The sequence below is a fragment of the Caretta caretta genome, chromosome 4 (assembly GCF_965140235.1).
Source record: "Caretta caretta isolate rCarCar2 chromosome 4, rCarCar1.hap1, whole genome shotgun sequence".
NCBI classification, from domain to species: Eukaryota; Metazoa; Chordata; order Testudines; family Cheloniidae; genus Caretta; species Caretta caretta.
The window spans coordinates 146,835,744-146,841,743 of NC_134209.1; positions in this window are offsets into that span (position 1 = coordinate 146,835,744).

Below are 6,000 nucleotides of genomic sequence, written 5' to 3' on the forward strand. Positions count from 1 at the left end.
TAAAAGTATAATCAAAAAGTGGCACTTGACCAGACATGCACCAAGATCCCTTCGTTTGCTGCTGAAGTGGAGCCATGTCCGGGGTGAGGGGGGGTGTGTGTGTGAAAAACAGCACATGGCAAAACCACCCAGGGAGTTTAGGACAGAAAGGGAAGAAGACTAGCGGGCACTCTTTAAGTCAGAGCACTGAGACTTGATGCGCCTCTGAGCTATACTCATGCAGTGCAGATGTGAGCTGCATTCACTCTGCACTAGCCAAACGCTTAAAGATCTATCCCAGCATGCACCAGGGTCAGCGTATAAACGCTTTCTTTCTATTTATACCGTGCTCAAAGATAGCATCTGTAGGAGGGAGTCTCTGTTTTAGCTGTACCCCGATCTGCAGGGGGAAGTTCCCTGGGATATTACGAACACCTTATCCTAGTGAAGCTACAGCTGGAAGATATAATTTACCCTGATGACCAGGGTACCACCTTTGGTTTTACGGGTCTTGATTCAGCAAGACACGGTGGGCGAGGTAATAGCTTTTATTGGATCAACTCCCGATGGTGAGAGAAACAGTTTTGTCTCTCTAATATCCTGGGACTAGCATGCCTACAACTACATTGCAAACAACAATGGCAGGTATCTAATTTTGAGCCAACAAAGCATTTATGCTTGTGCTTAAGTCATCATGACTTCAGTGGGACTTCAGGTTAAATATACGCTTACGTGCTTTGCTGAACTGTGCTGAACTGAAGCACTTAGCACTGAACTGGGATGAACCGAAGCACTTGCTGAACTAGGCCACAGAGACTGGCCCATGATACCACACGAGGTTTTTTTAATCTCTCTATTCCCTTCCCTTCCAGTGAAGCTTATTATAGATTTGTTTAGCGTAGACTGTGTGCTGAATGCACAAAATGAAGATGGCCCCTGCTCCAAAGAGGCTACTATCTAAGGGCTTGTCTACACTTCAGCATGAATCCAGAATAAGGTAGGGTGTGAATTTAAAGCTGATTAACTATTCCTGATTAACGCCACATGTGGACGCTCTTATTCCCAGATCACAGTGCCTTATTCTGAATTAGGTTACAACACTGTGGATTAAGCTAGTTCAGAATAAGATGCTCTTATTCTGGAATTACAGCATCCATATATGGAGTCAATCAGGAATAATGCCCCATGCAGACAAGCCCTAAGAGTTAGACAAAGGAAGGATGGACTAGTGGTTAGGGCACTAGTCTAGGGCCTGGGAGACCTCAGTTCATCTCTGTTCCACCAGGGTCTTTCTCTGTGACCTTGTACAAATCACTGTGTTGCTCTGTGCCTCAGTTTCCCATCTGTACAAATCTCACAGCGGATGAAGATAAAGTCAAAGATTGTGAAGTGCTCAGATACCTTGGTAATGGCCTCCTTAGAAAGACCTAAGAAGGAGAAGACAGGCTCAAGTGGGAAGGCCTAGGGTGGGGTTTCTATTTTTTTTTTTTAATGCTGCTGCTTGTGAACACTGCGAAAGAAGTGGGGGTTTTTTACAGGGTGCTATTAATTATTATTTCAATTCCAGCAGTGCCCACAATCTGCTAGACACTGTCCACACACAGGACAACCGTCACTGCCCTCGAGGGCTCACAGTCTAAGGAGACAAGGACAAAACATGCAATCAACATACGTCTCCTAAGAAAACTATTAAATGACTAGCAGGGAGTTGAATGGAGAAGGGAGGTGGCCTGGGATGAGAGGGGCATAAAGGGAAGCATGGAAAAAATGCAGAGCGATGCTGTCTTTGACTACATGTTAGCACAGCTTCTGGTGTCATGGAGCCCTGACCTCAGCTGGCCCCTACCATTATTCGAATCATGAGAATGGAGGAAAGAAACAAATCTGAGCATCAAGATCGGCCTCAGGGATGGAGTGGAGGGCTCAGGGGGGTGAGGCAACCTGATAAGAGACCCACTCTGAGCTGTTGGCAGTGGCTGAGTGGAGAAGGGCTGAGAATTTTTAGCTGGAAGCGGTGCTCAAGCAAGTGGAGGGATCCAGAGAGGGGTGGGACGTGGTCAGATGGACAGGTCCGGAAGATAATATTGACGGCTGCCCTTTGGATGGCCTGAGGCGGGAGGGAGGGGAGTCAGTGTGACTGGAGACAATGGAAAAAGAAAACAATGCTGGAGATATGGCCCACAGAAAGGATGTTGCATTAAGCGGGCAATGCCCCTGCACAAAAAGGCAAATGCTACACTGGGTTGTATTATGTGAAAAACAAGCGAGGGGGTTATTCCACTCTAGGCAGCCTCACCAAGATGCCATTAGAATGCGGAGCTCCGCTGTGGGCAGCTCGCTAGATAGAGGCCTGACAAATTGGAGAGGCTCCCGAGGTGAGACACAAAAATTATCAAGAGTCCGGAAAATACAAGCTGCCACGGGAGGTTAGGAAGGTGCAGTTTGGAGCAAGATGGAGGGGGAATACGTGGAGCCGTCCAGCTGTGACACAGGGAGCCGTTATTGTCATTCAGCAAGACGCGCACAAAACACAGATGAAACGGGCTTCAGATGCAGCTGGAAAAATTCAGGATAAACGGGAGGAAATATTTTATGGACCATGCTCGCTCAGTTACACCCAGGCAACTCCAAGCAAAGTCCAGGCATAACCGAGAGCGGGATTTATCTGTGCGACTATAAAAGAGCAGCTAAATAATAGAACCAGCTGCCCAGGGGGCCACTGAACAACCATCTCTCCAAAGATTCCTGGCTCGAGAGAGAGGCCCAGCTCCTCAAAAGATATTTAGGCATCTAATTCCCACACATTTCAATAGTGCCTGGATACCTTTGACGATCCATGCCGCAATGTTTTCAATCATCCTACCAGTGGGGAAGACATTTTGTGATCCTGAGCAGGGGATGTGTTTAAAGTCAACGAAAGCCATTTCCTGGCCAGCCATGTCTTTATGGAAATCTCTTTGGGACTGCAGTGCCATCGGGCAGTGGATAGTGTCTGGCGCACCTTCCCCATGGCTGGGTCTTTTTGTACGCCGAGCATGCTGATGGGGGGAATAGCCAGGGTGTGTTCAGCTTCTTTTTCCCAAGAAGGTGCAAAGGAGATGTGGGCTCCATTGAGGCAGTTCTACTGTCCATCTTCTTGGAAGATGCTGTGCCCAACTACTGGTGGAGGTGCCCTCTCATAGGACAGCACTGACCATTTTACAGTGAGACACATGCTCTTCCCTTCGATGATGTAAAATAGAGGACAGCTTTGAAATCCACATCAAATACACCTTCAGGGGGGTGTATGACCGGAAGACTGGATGGTAGAAGGTTTGGGCATAGCCATTAGCAGGTTTCGCCTCACGGTGGCTGGTTCAAATGCTGCCCGTGTTGGTAATGATGGGGAGTGTGAAATGAACACTAACCGAGTGGGTGTTCTCATCCTACTTCATAATGAAAAGGGGTTTGCAGCCTTAAAACCATCCTCCTCATTGGTTGTCTCCTCAGAGGTATCCAGGGAGGAGGAGGAACAGGGTGCGAATGCTGGCACAGTGACACTGGAATCCCGCCCCGTAAGAGCTGATTGTAGCGTCACAGGGTGGCGTGGAAAAGCCTGCACTGCTCGTGACTGTGCTGGGACACTGTGGTGAATCTACAGAGGATTTCTGTCTCATGGGTTTGCTGAGCCCGACAGCTTTTGCGAGCATGTGGGGAGAAAAATTGTACCAAGCAGCCATTAGCACCATTTTTGGCACACAGAAATACGTGTGGATAAGAGGAGGAGAGACGCGTATCAGTTTACAATGCCACAATCGTAGCTTAAATTCAATTGCCCTATAGCTGGGGAACATTAGATGGAATGCTGGGTGGATGTCCAGCTAATACTGAACTTATATACTGTTTGCGTGGTGAACGGTGCAGGATACATGACACAGTGTAGGATAATACTAAATGGGTGATGGAGAACCTGAGGACGTGTCTGCATGGTAACACATGGGTGTAGACTCCATGCTTCATTGATTATGGAATCACAGAAATGTAGGACTGGATAGGACCTCAAGAGGTCATCTAGTCCATTCCCACCACCTGAGGCAGGATTAAGTATACCTAGAGCAAACTCTAACAGCTCCCAGGACCCACTGAGAACTGGAAACCACCCCAAGAACTTGTTTGATTTGGACAGTTTGATGCATCGCTCACCAACAAGTTAATGAGAGCCACAAGGGCTAACAGGGAAAAGAAGAAAGATTTTCAGGAACAGATTGGGGGTAATATTCCAGTGCTGTGTTAACTTTCCTAGTCAATATTCCAGTGCTGTGTTAACTTTCCTAGTCAATATTCCTGTGCTGTGTTAACTTTCCTAGTCAAATCAAATCTTCAGAAAAGGAACTTTTGGGAATGCAGATGCCCTAGGAGACAAGTGAACAGTGAATAAAGGGAAAAGAGGTAGCAAGGGCAACTCTACTGGGCCAACAACAAGAGCTACCACTGAGATGCAGTTGTCCACCACTTAACAGTGGGACTTCAAGCCACAGGAAGGCTCTTCATTGCTTTTAATTGATTTTCATTGCATCTCGTCAAGATTCTGCCTAGGAAACTATTTGAGCAATGGGTTTCAGAGGGGTAGCCATGTTAGTCTGTACCAGCAAAAACAACGAGGAGTCTTTGTGGCACCTTAGAGACTAACACATTTATTTGGGCTTAAGCTTTGGGTTTGAGCCCACAAAAACTTACGCCCAAATATATTTGTTAGTCTCTAAGGTGCCACAAAGACTCCTCGTTGTTTTTATCTGAGCAACGTCTCCTGTGTTTCCTGTGCTCTGATTTAAAGAACTGCTACTGATCAGCAACTGCACTTGCCTTTCTTAACCGGCAGCCTCGCTTCTGCAGAATGATAAATGTGCCACACCAATGTGACTGTGGATGTTTGGTAGCATTCTCATTGCCTACAGAATCAGGAGCAGATCCTCTTTCAGGGGTTGTATCCTTCCTTCACAAAGAAGAGAAAGTTCTATTTTACTTCAGCGACTGTCTGTTCTTTTCAGGACAGTGGGTTTTTCCATTAACATTGCCTAAAGGACTAAAGATACAGCTTGCATAGCAGTGTGGCACACGAATGACGGCAAAACATTTAATCTCTCAACCTAAGTTGATTACGCTTATAGTAGATAGAAAGTGCTCCTACACACAGGTCTGGCTGACATACTGGATAAAGATTTCCCATCAGTTACACATTGTCTAGATCTCAGAGTAGCAGCTGTGTTGGTCTGTAGTCGCAAAAAGAAAAGGAGGACTTGTGGCACCTTAGAGGCTAACCAATTTATTTGAGCATAAGCTTTTGGATGCATCCGATGAAGTGAGCTGTAGCTCACAAAAGCTTATGCTCAAATAAATTTGTTAGTCTCTAAGGTGCCACAAGTCCTCCTTTTCTTTTTACATTGTCTAGAGTGCCCATCGCGAATGCATGAAGAGGTAGAGCTGGTCAAATAGTATTGCTGAACCTTTGAAAAATTTAGGCCTTGCTTTTGGACCATGAGCCATTCCTGTGACTGTATTTGTTATTCAGAAGTATGTGCTAACTAGCTTGACTACGTACATTCCACGCTACAGGCTGTCCCCAAAGAGTTCATTTCTAATATTCACTGTCTGTGGTGGGTGATTGGTCACAGGTTATATTTTCTGCTCTCCAACTGGACAGAAGAAATTTTTCCAAACGTGAGAATAATGAATGGTAAAAAGCAAATGATGCTCTTCCGGATGTAACTTTGGGGTTTCACAAACATTTTCCTAATACCCACTAGCGGTAAAAATGACCCCTGCGAACAGCAGCAAATCAAACTCAACTCATTCGTTCACAAAGGTATTCACAAATCTGTCCCTTAAGTGTTCACACCAGCTTTATCCAGGCCCAACGTTATAGCTCCTCACATTCATTGTTATGTTCACAGTATACACACCAAGAAGTTAGATTAAAAACAAGTTATTCTTGTTGCACCATAACACTACCTTATATCAAAGACTTCAGATAAGCAGAGAGAG